This window comes from Varanus komodoensis, unplaced genomic scaffold (assembly GCF_004798865.1).
Source record: "Varanus komodoensis strain SLA01 unplaced genomic scaffold, ASM479886v1 scaffold3, whole genome shotgun sequence".
Classification (NCBI taxonomy): Eukaryota; Metazoa; Chordata; class Lepidosauria; order Squamata; family Varanidae; genus Varanus; species Varanus komodoensis.
Window position 1 is genome coordinate 55,028,992 of NW_025335761.1, and position 18,128 is coordinate 55,047,119.

An 18,128-nucleotide genomic window follows, 5' to 3' on the forward strand; every position below is an offset into this window, starting at 1 on the left:
GAATTGTTTTGTATATGTGTCCTTTATAGCATATTGTGCAGATACTGGAACTAAAATATTATGATAGTAATACTAGGAAGAGATCGAAGCCTTCCTAGACAGATGACCATTCTTGGGATGGCACATACAGGAAGCTTGTCTTGATCCATTCAGATGCCATGCAGCTGGAACAATTATTCAATACAGCTAATAGACCTTTGGAGCACCCACCTTTGCAGGCTGGCTTCCAGTAAACCCACCCCAGTTTGGAACATAGGTAGCTGCCAGATACTGGGCCTCGGAATGTTTGAGGGATCTGGTTTGCTATTGGAAATCTGTTGGATTTCCCCAGTATAGCTGCCGGGACTCTGGCTTGCCCTAAGATCACCTTGCTGTGAGTGTTCACATGGGTATCTAGCAGGAAGTGAGCAGCCAAAATGCTCTTTCAGGGTTTGTAACTTGTGAGCTTTGCATACTCTCTGCAAAGAATTGGGTACTTTGCAAATTTTGTGCTAAGATTTATTTATTTGTTTGTTTGTTTATTTATTATATTTCTATGCCACCCCATAGCCTGAAGAGCTTTCTGTGTGGCTTACAATAAAAACAGCAACAACAACAATATAAACAACAGTAAAAGAATAAAACCCATTAAAACAATACAAAATATGGCACTCAAGGTGAAGAAGTCACAACTAAGCAGGCAGTAATAAAAAAACTACTGAGACTTTTATGTATAGGATGGGATACAAAAGTTTTTAATGAGTGAATGCAATGCTAAAAACTAGTTCAGCTACTAAAGCAACTGTTGAATTTACCTGGTGCCAGAAAGAGAGCAGTAATGGTGCCAGGCGTACCTCCTTGGGGAGCAACTTCCATAAATGGGTGCAAGCATAGAGAAGGCCCTTCTCCAAAGCTAGCTGGGATGTGGAGAGACATTTTCTCCCCTTTTCCATAATACTAGAACCCAGTGAAGTCTTCCCATGAAGCCGATCAGTGGGAGATACAGGGCAGATGAAAGGAAAAGCTTTTTCGCACAACACATTATTAGACTGGAATTCACTGCCGTATGAAGTAGTGATGGCTTTAAAGGGAGGAGAGGGCTATCAGGGTCGAGTAGTCTTAACATCTGTGTGCTGCCGGTGACACCAGAAGCAGCATCCTGCATGTGCCAGTTGTTGAGGAGCCTACGAAGAAGGGCGCTGCAGCACCCATCCCGCTGGAGGGATCTGGGGGCCAGCAGGTTTGCCACTGTGCGAACAGAATGCTGGACTGGGCGGACCATTAGCATGGCGCGTCTGATATTCTTATGCAGTAGTTATGAATGGAGCCTCCAACAAAAGTTTGCTGTGTGAAGTACCACCTGTTCAAAGTGCCATCCAGCCAACCAGGCCATCTTTCCGATCAATTCATTCCCTTCTCCTGTATGATTTCCTGGATTTTCCCCCAACAGCCAGTGGCCATTTGTTGTCCACCAAGCATGTTTAGACCTCACCGGACACTTCTGGTCCCCTTCCCATGCCCCTGTTAGGGTTTATTTTTACTAACTTTTAAAAAAGCCTAGCAGGGTTTGAGCCTCCCCCAGGCCAGTTGATACCTTCCTGCTGTGTGTGTTTCTAGACTGCAGGATGCATTTTGAGTGGAAGAATTGTCTTTGCATTCACGCTATGACCATGCCGCTGCTCTGCGTGTGAAGTACTGCGTTTGTTTCATCGTTAATGCCTTTAGGATTTTAGCTTGGCAAAGTAATTTTCGATGTTCAGTCATGTCCCTTACAGCATTTGCAATCCCCCCTTTAATGCTTTTATTTATTACATTTAGGTCCCTCCTTTCCCCCATGGTGGAACTCAAGGTAGCGACATGTGGTTCCCAGGTGGTCTCCCCTGCAATCTCAGGCCAACTCCAGACCTGCTTAGCTTTGACATGGTGGATTCCCTAGGTGCCTTCAGACCATCCTCCAAGGTCTATTTAAGAGGCATGCTAAGAAATCCTTTGTCTGACTGAATATCTGTATTGACACCTGCTAATTCTGGCTTTCCCACAGGAGGCAGCAGCAGGAGAGAGTGGAAAAGAAGGCTCTCATATTCAAGCCACCTCAGGACAGAACAACTGTGACCAACCTGGGGCGGGTAATTCCCAAAGTTTGGTTACCCCTGCTGGTGTCTCTGCAGGTACTTCAGCAGCAGCATCCTTCTTCATAAGGTAGGTTTCCTCTTTGTGATGGACTTAATTGTCATGGGTTAGGAAATTGTGACAAAGGAAAAGGTTATTTGAATCTCTTTTGCAGAGGACATCGCAGGTAGCTGAATGCACTGAAGCATTTGGATGAATAATGGAATCAGTATGCAGTGCAAACACAGAACTGGAATCCTTGCTGGGAAGAATGACTGGAGGAGGAGTTGTTGGAGAAAGGGATGGGGGAGGGAGGGGTTATGCAGCCTCCTTCACCTGTGGCTTCTCTGCTGGAAATCCTGCTTTCTTGCTCCCACTATGCCAAGGAGATGCAGCAGGTGTGCTTTGAACGCATGCAGGTTTGCCTGTGAAGATGCTTGCTTGTCTCACTTAGAATTCTAGAATAATAGAGTTAGAAGGGGCCAAGAAGTCCATTGGTCCAAGCCCCTGCAGAACACCAATTTACACCATCCCACTCAGATGGCTGCCAGGTTCTTCTTGAATGTCTCCCATGTGGGAGAGCCTACATCCTTCTAGTTCCACTGTCGTATTGCTCTGACAGTGAGGAAGCTTTTCCTGATGTCCAGCCTGAACCTGGGTTGCCGCAGCTTGAACTGATTATTCCATGCCCTACACTCTGGCATCAGCGAGAAGAGATCTTGACCTTCCTCTTTGTGACGGGCTTTGAGGTACTTATAGAGGGATACCATGTTCCCCTTCAGTCTTCTCTTCTCAAGGCTGAACATACTCAGTTCTCTGCTAGTCTACTACGGGTCTACTATTACCCTCTACTTCTCCACTAGTGAACAGACTTGACTTTGCACGGACGGAAATAACCTTTGCACTGGTTCAAGGAAGGCTGCAAGCAAGCGTTCACTGCTCCTCACCCTGCATGAAGCCGTACCTGCTGCCCCTTTGGGCACAGCCCTGCCAAGGTGCACCTGTACCCCCCAGAAGGAGGTGCTTGCGTGCCCTTCCTGGAGAGGGAGCTGCCTCACAGCAGGAGGAGAAGAGTCAGGCCTTTAACGCTGGCTTTCGGCCCACCGCCAGCGAGGCACAGCGAGCCCCTCAAGCGCACCTGCGCAGCCTTCGCTGAGTTGGACATGATGCGCCCACCCTTCACGAGTGGAGCTGTGCTCACCTGCACCCCTCACAGAGCCCCGTGCTAGGGCCTCCCCATAGCGCCTTCAAGGGGGAGGTCTGCCCACTTGTTACTCTGAGGAGGGGTTGGGGGAGCTGCCCCACAGCAGGGGGCAAGCATGGAAGCCAGACCCTCTTGCTGCTCATCTGCCCTGGCTTCAACTGTGTGCTCTGTGTGCTAGCTAGGCAGGTGTGCTCCGATGGCTGAAGAGGCTTTACCCACATGGACATCTAACTTAACTAAAATCAGTTCCTGTATTTAAAAACCAAATAACCCTGAGTTGCCGAACCCAGGGGTTGCTTTGGATGCAAAACAAGCATCAAGTGCCAAGGTTTCATGGGTTGGAACTGCGACAGTGATGCAGACACAGGAGGAGGGATGCAGAGAGGGATTTTGTGGACAACCTGTAATTCCTTTCTTGTAGCCAGTGTTAAGAAACTGCAGTCCAGCAAGCAGGATTAGAGAATTTGAAAAGAGATGATATTATTGCTATTGTTTGTTATTGTTATTATTTGCACCACCATAGCAGAAACCCCAGTGTTGTGTTGTGTGTATGTTGTGGAAAGGCGTTGCACCTAAAGTATGGATGTAAGTAGAAAGACAGTTTCCTATATGGATAGAAAACGCATCGAGGAGTTGCATCCAGATTTACACTGGATCAGCTGCATTGTCAGAAGTGGACTTCCTCGTTCCTTCCTTCCCATGACAACTTCTCCAGCACCCCGAAATGCTGCGCAGAAGGTCAGATCTTGCAGAATGGGGAAGCTGTCTGAGGAGGTGCGAGTGGGAGGAGGATGGCATCCCCCAGAATTGGGCAGGTGGTCTTTCCACAAGCAGAACTCTTCTTCTTGTGGAATTTGATTTCTGGATCCAACCCCCGGTTTGTCATGCAAAGAAACTATTAGTGAGAATAATCTTCAGGATTAGAATACTCTATAGCAGTGGTGGCGAACCTATGGTATGTGTGTCACAGTGGGCACACGGAGCCCTCTGTTGGCATGCGAGCCAAGTCGCCCCAGCAGCCGAGCATTGGATAACAGCGCACATAGGGGCCATGCGCATGCTTGGACAGGAGTAGTGGCGCCAGGTGATGACATCACAAGCCATGACTCATTAGCCGCAACTCGTCCAAGCTTTCGCATGGCCGGTCAATGCGCTGCCAAGGATATATATATATATATATTTGCTTGGACTGGCTGTAAGTTGTTTTTTCTAAACTAAAACCTCAGTTTTCAGGTTTTATTGCAGTGCTGGCACTTTGTGATAAATAAGTGGGTTTTGGGTTGCAGGTGTGCTTTGAAAGCATGCAGGTTTGCCCGTGAAGATGCTTGCTTGTCTCAGTCCCTAAAAGGATCCCTACTCTATAGGATCCAAATGTGAGTGATTGCTAGAGCAATGGTTTAGCAGGAAGTAGCCGCTTCCCCCTTTGTCCTAGCCAGGGCGAGTTCCTTTGCACAAGGGGTGGTTTCTGTTAGCAGAACATTATTAGCACTGGCACCAGGACAGAGTTGGTATGTCTGACATTTAGGGACATTCATCCTCCTCAAAGGATTTTCCTGCAATAAAAGTGTCCTTATTAGGCAGCCTGGGAAGGAACGACAGTTCGTGCTTTCATGAAGAAAGTTCTAGGTCTGAGCATAGGCATCTCTTGGGAGGGCTGGGAAAGGCCTATGGGGAAACACTGCAGACTGTGGACAGTCCTGAGATGGGCTGGGGACTGGGGCTGGTGGAAGGCAGCTTCCTCTCTTTGGAGTTATCCACGCCTCTCCAATCCTAGTCATATATATCCTCTGTAGGGCAACATGGCAGCGGGAACTGCCCCCAAAGTCATGGATGCTCAATAGCCCATCCTCCTGGCATGCATGTATACCATGTGAACTGATAGCGGTCATACGTTTCGGTGTTCAAAGGCCTAACCCTGCAGGTTTCTGCACTATATGCACAAATAATGGGTAATTTGGCATGTGAGGCACAGAGCGACGTGGATCCCTTTTGCTGAAAGCAGGAACTGTAATGCTTGAGCAAGGCTTCAGTAGTCACTTGAAGCCCTGAGATGGCTGGATTTGAATGTCACTCCCATGAATGCAGGGTTTTTTTTCTCACACTGATTCCATCTTTCTTTTAAAGATAATACCTGCAAGCTGTTATGTAACTTGGATGGAATTTTCCTTGTTACACTCCGTAAATGCATGCACGCTACATTTACATTTTGAGTAAAGAGTCCTCATTTAAAAGTGGTTGCTCAACTTCATCTGTCTTAATTATGTACCACTTTTATATTTACTTTGATATTTTTATTCATTAGTCTCAAGAGGCAGTCTCTCTCTAAAGCACGTCCGCGCGCACACCACACACACTACAACATACCAGATTTGAAAGAATTAAATTCCTCAGTTCTTCTCTTTCTTGAAAGGAGGGGAAGCCCTAAAACAGGTGTCAGAGTTAGTAGAATAAACCCCATGCCAGGTCCTTAATCAGTAGCACCTTTCTGCCTAAGCATGAACTCCAGGTTTTGGCAGAAAGAATTCCATTCCAGCTGCGAACTGGCAGAAGAAGAGGATTTTTTTTAGCAGTATTTAAAAAGTTAGAGAGAGGCCAGTATGCAATGAAAAGGGTCTTGATGTAAGTACTGAAGATGGATAGATAAAACTTTATTTCGGTCAAAGACCAGCTCAATTTGAATAAACAAATAGATTTTTAAAAAGAAGAAAATAGTTTAGAGGTTATCTGTTATAAAATCCCAGTCGGATTAGTAGATACTTCAACACAATATCCTGCTACTATAGTTCATACCAGTCATCTTGAGTAAGTTTCATTCCTAGACCAGGGGTCTTTCATTCTGCTAGGCCAGGGGTCGGCAACCCACGGCTCTGGAGCCGCACGTGGCTCTTGGACCCCTCTGTTGCAGCTCCGTCGCACAAAACACGCGCCAGCACAGCCGCCGATCTGCTCGAAGCTCCACTCAGCAACCAGCGCTAGCTGGTTAAGTCAATCAGCTCCTTAAGTAAATCGCTACATTCCTCTGCTAAACAAGCTTCCTGCAGGCTCTCATGTTAAAGGAAAAGATTCTCTTTGTCCCAATGTAATCTCCTTCATCTGAATGTTAAAAGCTGCGCTTGGGAGCTGTCACAGTTCACAGTACTTGACTGTTTATCTGCTAATCAGTCACTAAACACACCTATATCTCTGTGGATCTGCAGGGGATTTACTGAGCCCCCCCCCCCGCCCCTGCTGTAGGCCAACCATGGATAAATCGAAGAAAAGTTTCTGAAGAAAACCAAACGTTTAATGATACGTGGGTAGATTCATTTGCTTTTACTGCTGATGAACTTAAGGGGTTTGCTGTTTAATGCATGCAGCCCTTTAGCACTGGCTTTGACTCTTCAGGAAGCTGTTGCTGTTATCTTCATTTTAGATGTCAAAAGGGTTTTGCGGCTCCTGTGTTCTCTTTTGTGTGAGAAATGGGTCTAAATGGCTCTTTGAGTGTTAAAGGTTGCTGACCTCTGAGCTAGGTAGAACCTCACTCCCTCAGGATCCTTCTTCGGATACCCATCACAGCTGCGAAGAATTTGGCAACGCTGTCTGTTAACATTGGATTAGTGTCAGACAGAAGTATATAGATAAATAGTTGTTCAGTATGGCCTGGGAAGTGATTCATCAGTGGGGAAATGAGCAGTACAGAAGAATTTCTGTCTAAAATTAAGAGGGTGGATGGGAGAAGTTGTTTGTTGAACTCTGAAATTTACATTACTGTAGTAGTTGTTGTTATATTGCATTTATATTCCACTTTTTTCCTCTTGCAAGGAACCTAAGGTAGCTTACGTAGTTCTCCTTCTCTCTATGGATCACTAGTATTTTTAAAGGCATTTCCATTCCTGTTATCCAGGCTAGCCTTGTCCAAACAGGTGTCCCACCGATGTTTTGGACTACCAGCTTCCAGGATTCCTGGCCATCAGATGACTCAGGTTGAGGTAGGTTACTCTGGAGGATACCAGGCTGGTGGAGGACATAACCTCAATGCATCATCCATTCCATTCTGAATGAGGGCCAAACTAGATGTGCATGGACATTTATTTATCTCACCTTTTTCCTTTCAAGAAATTCAAGGCAGCCTACCCTTCCTCTCATGTTTATCCTCACAACAACAACCCTGTGAGGTAGGCTGGGTTGAGAGGCTGTGACTGGCCCAAAGTCATTCAGTGAGCTTCATGGCTGAGTGGAGACTAGAACTCGAATCTCCCAGGTCGCAGCTGATGACTCTTAGCTGCTTCCCTGCATTGGCTTGTCCCTTTGGCTAAAGCAAGCGAGCATGGGTGTGCTAAAATGTTCATGTGCTCAGCCTTACCTTGCTGCACTTGATTCCATTAAGTTACCTGCTAACTGTGGAAGGTTCAGTTAAAACAGCAGAACACAGACAGGTAAGGTGGGGAAGGTGGGAACATGGACAGGTAAGGTGCTCCCCTCTTCCTGCATGGAAAAACGAATCTCCAGTACCTGCAGAGTCTTCTCGTAGCACCAGTTGGCCTCCTGCCTTTCTGGATTTTTATTTGACTTTGAATTATTTTTAAAATTTAAAAGCAACGACAATAATCGGCAGGTTGGTAGACTGCCAACTGAACGGTGTCTGCCTTCAGCAACATCTTTATGTTCCAGAACGCCTCTGGGTCTCACAAATCTAAGCCTCAGCAATTTGTTCTCCCTGGAATGAAAGGTGGAGAAGAAAAGGGTAGGCTTGCAAGAGTGATTCTGTGTATGTATGTATGTATGTATGTATGTATGTATGTATGTATTTATTTATTTATTTATTTATTTATTAAAACATTTCTATGCCGCCCCTTGCCGAAGCCTCGGGGCGGCTTACAACACAATAAAATACAATAAAATACAAAATTAACAATATAAAATTAAAATTAACAATATAAAATAAATAAAAAATATAAAAGAAGTAGCCCTGGCCAGATAAATAAGCAAATATTGTTAACAATTAAAATGATGTTTAAATAAAAAGGTCTTCACCTGGCGCCGAAAAACAAATAACGAGCGCAGCACCTCTGTCTTGTGCTTAGTCCCCCCCGCCCCCCGATTTAGGACACAATCCTAGGCATGCCTAGGCAGAAAAAAGGTCTATGATTCTCAGCACTGACCACGATCAATCCTTTATATCGTTATAGTGTCGCTACTTTTGTCTTCTGTAAAAAGTCTGTGCCCTGTGGATGGACCATCCCTTCCCCATTTTGCGAGCTTGCTCATGACAGGGTCAGTACTTTAAATGTGCCTACAGATCCCAAAAGATTGGAAAACCCTGGCATTTTATAGCCATACACAAACATTGTATGGTTTATAAGCATGTATCTATCTGACCTGGCTCTGAGCATATAGCCAGGAGAGTCATTCTGTGAAGCTTTTCTGGACTGAACCATTTGTCCTGTAGAATGTTTTAGTGCTTTCCTCATGGGGAAAAAGCAAAGCAAGAATAAAACACTTTGCTCCACATGCAAAAAATGGGTCTATCAGACAGGAAGAAGAGTTCAGCCCGTCAAAGAGTGGCTCAGATGGAATCATCCTGCGTATACCATCTTGCAGCTGGAAGAGCTGTTAATCCTTGTTTTACTAATTCTGTGAAATGGCCTTAAGCCTCCCCTTGTTCTTTGTGGCATAGGCATAATTCTGCTGGAGTCTTGGCTTCCTTGTATGATTTGCAGAATTTTGCAGCTGCCTGCCATGAAATAAAATGGTGGTAGAAATGTAATCATTCCACACAGGCGTCCCAATTTCAGTGTAATGAATGTAGTGGATGAGATAATTCAGTGGTGTATCATAAAATAATGTAGGATTCAGTCCTGTGCATGGTTGGATCAAAAACAAACAAAACGCCCAAACACTGGACTTTTTCTGTTTAAACATGCATAGGATTGAATCCTTAATTCCAGAGAATCTTTGTATGGTTCTTGTCCCTAATTGATTCCTGGGTGTGTTTGCAACTCCAGCATTTGGCTAATGAAGTCCTTGATGACATACACAGTAATTATTTTTAATTGTAGATGAGACTTCTGTAAGTGTCATTGCTCGACATAAAAATAAATCAGTAAATCAATACCTTGAGAAAAGCAAAAGAGGTGAGGGCTGCTTTTGGCCAGCTACATTAATTCTAGTGTTTTGGGTATGTTTTTGAATTAATTTCAAAGCTCTTCTCCCAGAACAGGTACTCAGAGCAAAGAAGTTGCTATATCTATCTTGGAGACAGTGTTGTAGTGGTCTGGAACTGAAAGTTCCCTCATAGTATCTGCTGAACCACATTCAGTGAACTGACTGAAACAGAATTAATCTAAGGCAGGGCTAATAAAAAATGGCAGACCATTTGGCCTGTGAAGGTCAGGGCCTCCTGTCACGGATGTTGTTACCAGCCCTTCTCTGATCACTTGAGTTCACAGCCTTGGGGCAGTTATAGTGGTACACTTCCAAAAATATTTGGTTTTCCATCAGTTTCATTGGATTGACAGAGAATAATACTTCCCTCCAACCCCCCCCCCAAAAAAAAAACCGTGCTGGATCACACCAGGGGTCCTTTTGGTTCCACACTAGTTCTCATGATGGTCTTCCAGAAGCTTCTGGGAAAGCCTTTACCAATATGTCATGTGCTCAGCAACAGTGATGTGCAGTATCACAAATCTTGTGATACTACAAGTAACAAGCAAACATGGTCAGTTCTCGGGAGGATTGCTCTAGCAGTACAGTAGGGATCTGAGGTGTCATGAAGCCTTTATAGGATCAGTGGGTCATCTTTGCTGGTCCCAGGCATTCCGTCTTCCTTGGATTTGGGCCAAGGAAAACTGTGGTCCATAGAGAGAAAGCTCCAAGGGAGCATAATTTGGGACCTTCCCCGATACCATAATGGTTCAGTGACAATATCATTTCCTGGCTTTGTTGGTCTCAAACCAACAAAATAGCTTTAACTCTGGTGTCTTTTGATCACTGAATATATATTTGGGTTCTTAGTTATTTGATTTATTTACAACATTTATATGCCACTTCATATCTAAGTAAATTCCAGAGCAGTGAACAGTACGAAGAATAAAACATGATAAAAAATGAAAGACTTATATCATTTTGAAGCATTACTCTATTGTGACTGTATCTTCTGTTGCAAAGAAAGACGTTTTCCTTAACGGTGAGCAGCCTTTCACAATTTGCTAAATTAAAAAAAAATCTCTGAATGTGACAAAGCCCTCTGAATCCAGCCATCCGTTTGCACATTTTATGCCTTCAGTGTTCAGTTGCCTGGAACTGCTCTTGGATGTTTTATCTTCAAAGGAACCCTTTTTAGCAGATTCTTTCCAGAATTGGGATGCTCTGTCATATTTGCATGCCTCTGAGTTTGCAGATTAAAGAATCTAATTATTCACTAATGAGCATTAATGGTACATATAAACTGAGGGTCACTTTCCTATTACAGGCGCCTGATGGTTTGCTGATAAGCATTTGGCCATTAGATTGACCATAAAATACAGTCAATAATTGAGGTGATGGGGAGAGCAGGCACCTTATCAGCTGTGGGCCTGGTAGGACAGCTTGTCAGGACTCTGAGTACTGATTGAGCTGTGACTGAGCATATGATTAGGTGATCGCAGCAACATGCCTCTAATGGAACAGCAGGAAAAACATCGCAGCATTAACACAACTGCTAAATGACTAATAGGCTTTTCCCGCAAGCCTCCGATGCGTCTGCTAGTCCAATAAATTGTTGGCTTGCGTGTTGTGGGCCAGGGTAGACGAACACACTGGTTCCATGGGATGTTGGTGGTAAAAACAGAATCTCCTGAGCAGTTACTTCCAGGTGGCAAGGTTTTGGGGAGCATATTTTGGGTGTCTTCAAGAGGCACCCAGCGACTGCATGATTCATTGGATGTTGTTATATTTTTATTTCTAAGGCGCAGGAGAGGTGCGTGTGGGATTGTCTCAGGTGTCAAAATAACATGAGTGTGAAGCAGCTTAGCTTCATGGTGGGTGGAGAAGTTCTTTCAAACTGTAGAATGTCCTTGGCCAGATGGACAGCTCCGGTATGACCGGCCAAAAGCCTTTCCTTAATAAATTTTCTCCAATAAGGATAAGGACGCGTGGCATCTGCTCAGTTTGGTTTTTGTGGATCCTCAGGCTCCTTTCATTCTGGTGTCTGCTTGTTGAGAGAATCAGATTTCGTATAAATGCATGTGAATTTGAATGTACTTTCAAAAATGCAAAACATCTCTCTCATTAAAATTCTCTCAGAATGTGCTTAAAAAAAAAAAAGTGCACATTTCCCCCTTCAGCTTGAACTGTGAAAGTGCACTTTTTTAAAGGGGTATTTCCAAACAAAAATTCTGGAATTTGTCCGAATTTCTTGGGGCAAAAATCATTTTTGCTTTTGTTTGGGATTGCAAATGGGATATGTTTGGATGTTTTGTGAACAGAAGTGAAATTACTATACATCCCTAATTACAAATGAAGGCAGGGTAATTATGGAATAATAGCTTTGTGTGGGAGCACCCCCTGTTTTTAGATCTTATGTACTTATTCTGTGGCAAGTTCCTTGGTTTTATACACAGTGTAGCTATTCGTGCATACAATTAAATGGGCTTTAATTATGTGTTATTGTCCCTTGTAGATTACTTTAGTCTAAAATGCAACCTTATTTGCAAAATAATTTATTTTTCAATTTACTATTGAATATATGCAAGTGTAAACCCTTGAACCTTGACTCTTTTCTCCCCGTGCACCACTGAATGTCCCTTCTGCACAACTAAAACAGGAATGGCACCCTAGCTTGCCATTTCTGCTTCCAAAATCTAGCAAGAATATACACTGGGCGGTAAGCCTGGTGGAACTAATGCACATATAGAGCGGTGGTAGAACACATGCTTTGAATGAAGAAAGTTCCAGGTTCGGTCCCAGCCATCTCCAAGTGGGGTTTGGAAGGATGGTGCTAGAAGCCCTAGAGAGCTGCTGTCCATCCATCTAGACAGGACTAGATGGACCAGTCCAGTACTGGACTGTACTAGATGCACCGGTGGACAGATGGGCTGAACAGAGGGACATAGAGCTGTGTTGGATTCAACCAGGGTCACACTAGTCCAGCATGCAGTTCACACGGGGGCCAACTGGCTGCCCAGTGGAAACCCACAGGCAGGACATGACTAGAACAGCACCCTTCCACCCATGTTCCCCAGAAGCTAGTGTGTGTAGTTATGCTGGAGCTGGTACTGGGAATAGAGCATAGCCATCAGGATTAACGACCATTGATAGTCTCCTCCTCCATGAATTTGACCAATCCCCTTTTAAAGCCATCCTGGTTGGTGGCCATCACTACCTCTTATGGGAGTGAATTCCATGGGTGATGTCTGAAGGAGTTCCTCTCTGGATCTATCCTGGATCTCTCACCAGTCAACTTCATGGAATAGGCCCTGGTCTGTCTTAGTCGAAGGCAATTCCCAGTTGTCATATTGGAGATTCCTGTACGTAGAGATGCCAGGAATTGCTTTGGATATGTTCTGCTGGCACAGTATTTACTAGCTACTAATTGTGACCCTGGATGCCATGTACTGAATGGTGGGGAATTTTAGAGGATGGGAATGTGAGGAATTGTGGGCCCTTCCATACAGAGACCCTTTCAAGTGATACTGTAGAGGAGAGAGCCGATCATGTCTTCTTGCCCAACTCCACCTTACCCCCTGGAAGAGGAAATAGTGTCTTCTCTGTGATCAGAACTCACGCAGTTGAGGCATACTCAGCCCCTCAGTGGCTCATCTAGCTGAATACTGGGTACACAATACCGCTTCAGTCCTTTCGGATCCAGGGATCACCTACTTATTATGTCAAACATAATGCCGGGCCCACTTATTGATTAAGGAAGGAGATATGTATATGGTTGTTACGAGCCAGGCGCTGACCTTAGGTCAAGTTGAAAACAGTGACTTCAACAGGAAGCTATTCAGTTTAGGCAAAAATAGCTCCTTTGGACCCTAGTGATTTGGCCTTTTTGAGGGTGGGAGAGCTGGGAAGCCACTGCATCGAGGTTAGGAAACCCATCCTCATTGCAAATACAAGGATCACTCTTCTCCCAAAGATGTGAGCATTAAAGCTGCAGTCCTTTGCTTGCCTATCTGGAAATAAGCTCCATTTCTGCCTGTGATTATTATTTCTATGTAAATGGACACAGCATTGCAATGAGCTGCTTTGAAAAGGAAATCAGGGGCAGTCAAGGACATTCCTAGTAAGGTACTCAGTTTCTCCTTTGTCCGGTTCCTTCAGCAGACCTGCAGAGCCCCAGGGATGTCTTGAAGCTCCATGGAACCTGTTCCTCCAGTATCTGCAGAATTCCCTTGCGCTCCGCCCTGTTTTGGAAAGCGAGCCAAGCTGAGAGGAGTGAAGGCTGTGCACCTTCTTTTGTGTCTCAAACAAACAAAGACTATTGCGCATGGCATGGAAGAAGGATGCTGCTTGTGTCACCTGGTGTGGGGTGTCATTCCCGATGTGAATGCTGGGCACATGGGCCAGCTACTCACCAGAGTAGTGGCCTCGTGAAAACAGACTGGAGACCAAGGAGCCCAGGAATCTGACAGATTCCCACTCTCCAAAATGGATGCCTCACACATCCCTCCGGGGGCCTAATCTGGCTTACTAGTTGCCTAGAAGACCCTTCATGGTTTATCATTCATCTTGAGGTTTCCTGCTTTTATACAGTTTTTCCCCGCTACTGGCAGTAAACACTTTAAGCTAAAATGGGCTGGTATTTCGCCCTGTCCCTTTTGCCTTCAGCTCCATTCACCCCCGGAACGTGGCACCTGAGACGTCCTCCAAAATGGCTGTGCAGCTAAAGGAAGTCCTGTGTCCCTCTCTAAAGTGTGCTTAGCATAATAGTTCTTCCTGCAGCCATGCCCTCTCCTCGGATTCATTCCCATACCTCTGATAACTTCCAGAGCGATTGCCATGCATGTGTTTGATCTTGGGTCAAAAAATGTATTCTTCAGCATTAGGTGACAAAGGAAAATTAGTCGAAGCACTCTCAATTGTACTTCCTCTGCTGTCTTTGATAATGGAAACCTTGGACTTAGGTGCCCAAGCCCTTTTCTTTTTTCAGTGCCCCCGCAGCCCCCGCCATATGAGTGCCTTAACATTCATACATTATTTAATACAGCTGAAGATGTGAACTGCCTTTTGTCTTTCTGAACTGCCTGCTGTCCATGCTTCTGAGATGTGACCTTGGGTAGTAACCATAGAAACGTCTTAAAAGCACCACTCTGAAATAAATAAATAAATAAATAAATAAATATTTTATTTTTTTTTAAAAAAACCCCATTTAAAAAAAAAAAAATCAAATCAGCAGTTTGGAAGGAAAGGGATTCAGATTCCACGAAGGAAGGTTATGCTATCTTAAGGATGCTAGTAGCACATCTTTCCTCTAATCTGTTAAACCTTATTGTTCTGCAAAAATCAGCATTTTCACAATTTTCACAGAGGGACGAGAAAAGATGCATTGAAACATAGGGTGCATTTTAATAGTAACCTGCTTCGAGATATTTGCAGCCAAAACTTTGGAAGCTGTCATCCCGAGTCTTGGTTTATAGCTGTTAAATGGTGGCATTGTTTTGCTGCTGAGTTGCTGATGTAGTCCTCCAGTTTTCTATATTTAATAGCTAGAAACATTTATTTACCCCCACCCCTTTGGGAATAACCGGCTTTGCAGCTTTGTGTTAGAGCTGGCATGATTTGAAAATCATCTTGACAGATGGAGTGTAGATAACTGGGTTAGTAGTTAAGTAGGTCACTAGAAGCAAGTGGACTTCGTGACTCATCAGATACGGCGTTAGCCCTTTAACAGGGCTGCATGTTGAATTACTGGAGGTAATGGATCACACCTGCAGACTTCTGGGGCAGGGAAGTTTGATATGGTGGTCCATGAATGCTGCTAAGGGTGATCTTGCAAGGGAAACTCTCTTTAGATGAGGGATTGGTTTGTTATGTCAGGGACTTGATCGTGTCGTGTGGTTAGGCCACACCAAGGTGACAGTTCCTTTTCATATTCAGGTGACAAAAATTGCTTCTGAGTGGTGTGCCTGTGTGATTGTGGTCACAGATCTATTACATGCTGGAAGATTTGCAGAAACTGGCAAATCTCAGTTCTTGCTACATGGTAGTACATTCAGATGGAATGTTGGATGTGTGAAAAGATGTGAAGATGGTGTCAACCACCCCAAAAGATTTGATCATTTGATCATTGTTAGGAATGAAGAATTCACAATTAAAATTGTGAAAGATTTCATGTACCTTGGCCCAGTCAAAGGGAGATTGCTTTCAAGAAATTTGAGAAAGACTGAGACTTGGAAGGGCAACAGTGAAGGAACCAGAAAAGATAATTGAGTGTAAGGATGTTTTGCTGGAAGCCAAGGCCAAGATCATTCACACCATTGTATTCCCAGTCACAATGTATGGGAATCACAATGTACAGGTGTGAAAGCCAGACAGTGAAGAAAGCCGACAGGAGGAAAATCGATGTTTTCGAAATGTCGTGCTGGAAGAGAACTTCGTAGGTGCCCTGGACCAACAGAAAGACACACAAGTGGGTCATTGATCTGGGCATCTAGATTTGCTTTCCCTAGAAGCAAAAGGGCTTGATTTGACTGAGGCCGTCATACTTCAGACACATAATGAGAAGACAGTCATGCTAGGGAAGGTCAAAGGGAATACCAGATATGAGATGGATTGACTCCATAAAGGCAGCCACATAAAGGAAGCCTTGAGCTTGGGAATGGAGATGTCATGGATAGAACATTTGGAAGGGCTTTCATTCATAGGGTCACCATAAGTCAAAGATGACTTGGTGGCACAGAACAGCAACAACTCCAAATGTGGAATATTGGGATCTCTCTGTACTGCATAACAGAGTACAGAAAATCCATCCAGGTCATCTTCTGAGCGAGTAGGAAGCTGAGCAGCTTTTGTGCTGTGAACCTAGCAGGATGGTGCTTCCTCCTCTAGTTCCTATTTGATCATGTGAATATGAGAGCGGGGAGACAGCCAATCTGTTTCCACACTGCATTGCTTCAGAGCTGAGCTTCGACTAATGCAAGTACCCAAAGTCTCTGATTGTGTACTAAAAAGTCCCCATGGAACTTCAGCTTCCTATAAGAGGAGACATCTGGATGATACCAGGGGGTGGCACATTTGCCATTGTGTTGGCTTGGTCTGGGCAAAACTGCTTCAGCATGAAGCTCCCAAGATTGCCTTGGTCATGGATCAAAGAACTGGTTCAGAAAGTTGTTTTGAAGCTAAAAGTGTTCTAATTTACCTGGAGATAGGATAGAAGTTAAATACAATCAGTAAAATACTTGATATTGAGAAATTAAAGCTTACCACTACATGCACTTAGCTCTTCTGTAGCCTTTACAGCTGCATTTTTGTGGTGATCATTGACCCTGGAGGGGGTCTTGAGAAATTTTGACCTTGAATAGGCATCCCCTCTGCAAGACAGACTCTGCTTTCTGAGAAGCATCAGGCCGTCTCAGAGATTCTCCATGCATCCCATGGGCTGCTGGTAGTAGGGACTGTACAGTTTGAGAAGCCCCTCTTCCTGCAAATAACTTCCATCCAACCTCAGGCAAGAGTGATGAAGGAGCACCACCAGTCTCATGTTGATAAACAGTTTGGGTGGACTCCTGGTTTGTTTTGGGATAATTGATCAGGAGCGCCTGGCAGTTCTGTGATTGGGAATGATGATGGTAACAGTGAGGCTGATGCGCGAGTATGGTTTTTTTGGGTCTGGGGAGGGACAGGAACTCAGTGGTAGAGCTCATGGTTTGCAAACAGAAAAGCCAAGTTGCCGTGCTTGGCATCTCCAATTAAAAGGCTCATGTCACAGATGGAGTGAAATTTTTTGGCCCATGTTCCTCAAGAACCAGCACTAGTTGGAGGAGCCAGTAATGGACAAGATGGACCAGTGAACTGATCTTTTTAAAGGCAATTTCCTATGCTCCTTTAGTATTGCTCTTCCTCTTCTGATCTGAGCTGCTCAAGGTCTCTCAGTTTCACAGTAAATCTCGTGGATAATACACAAGATTCTATCCAAGCCTCATCTGTTCCCTTGTGTGAGATTTTAGGGGGCTCTGTATTCTCAATCACTGGGTTAAAAGCTGGACGGAGAAGAAAGCTGAGGAACGTTGATGTGCTTGAAACATGGTGTCGAAGGAGAGCTTTGAGAAAACCCTGGGCTGACAGAAAGAGGAGCAAGCTAGCACTTGCCCTGGAAGAGAGAATGACAAAACTGAAGCTATCATGATGTGCCCAGAGAAGGCAAGGCACACTGGAGAAGACAATCGCACTGGGGAAGGTCAAAGGCAGAAGAGAAGACCAGCTATGAGCTGGATCCTTTCTATAAAGGAAGCCACAGCCTTGAGATTTCACTGGCTGAGCAGGGCCGTCAAGGAGGGCATTCACTGGGAGGGTCACCATAAGTTGGAGAGAGCTTGATGACCCCTCATGACAGCAGCGACTTCCTGGGTTGCACGCTGCTTCACTGAGGTTGGTCTAGACAGCCCCTTGGGTTGCAAACACCGTCAGAATGGAGCACAAGATTGCATTAGCTCAGGTAGCATTGTTGTGTCCTGCATTGCCGTGTGTGATTACACAATCTGTGTTTCCTTCATCGCTGTGGCAGCCAAGTGGCGTCTGCCTCAACAAACAGCATCGTTTGCTTGGGTTGCATTCTCTTTTGTGTGCTTGGCCGCAAATACCTGCTCAATCTGAATAAACTTTTGCTCCTAGCGTGTAGGTCAGGAACAGGTTTGAGAAAAGGAATATTAACCTCCCT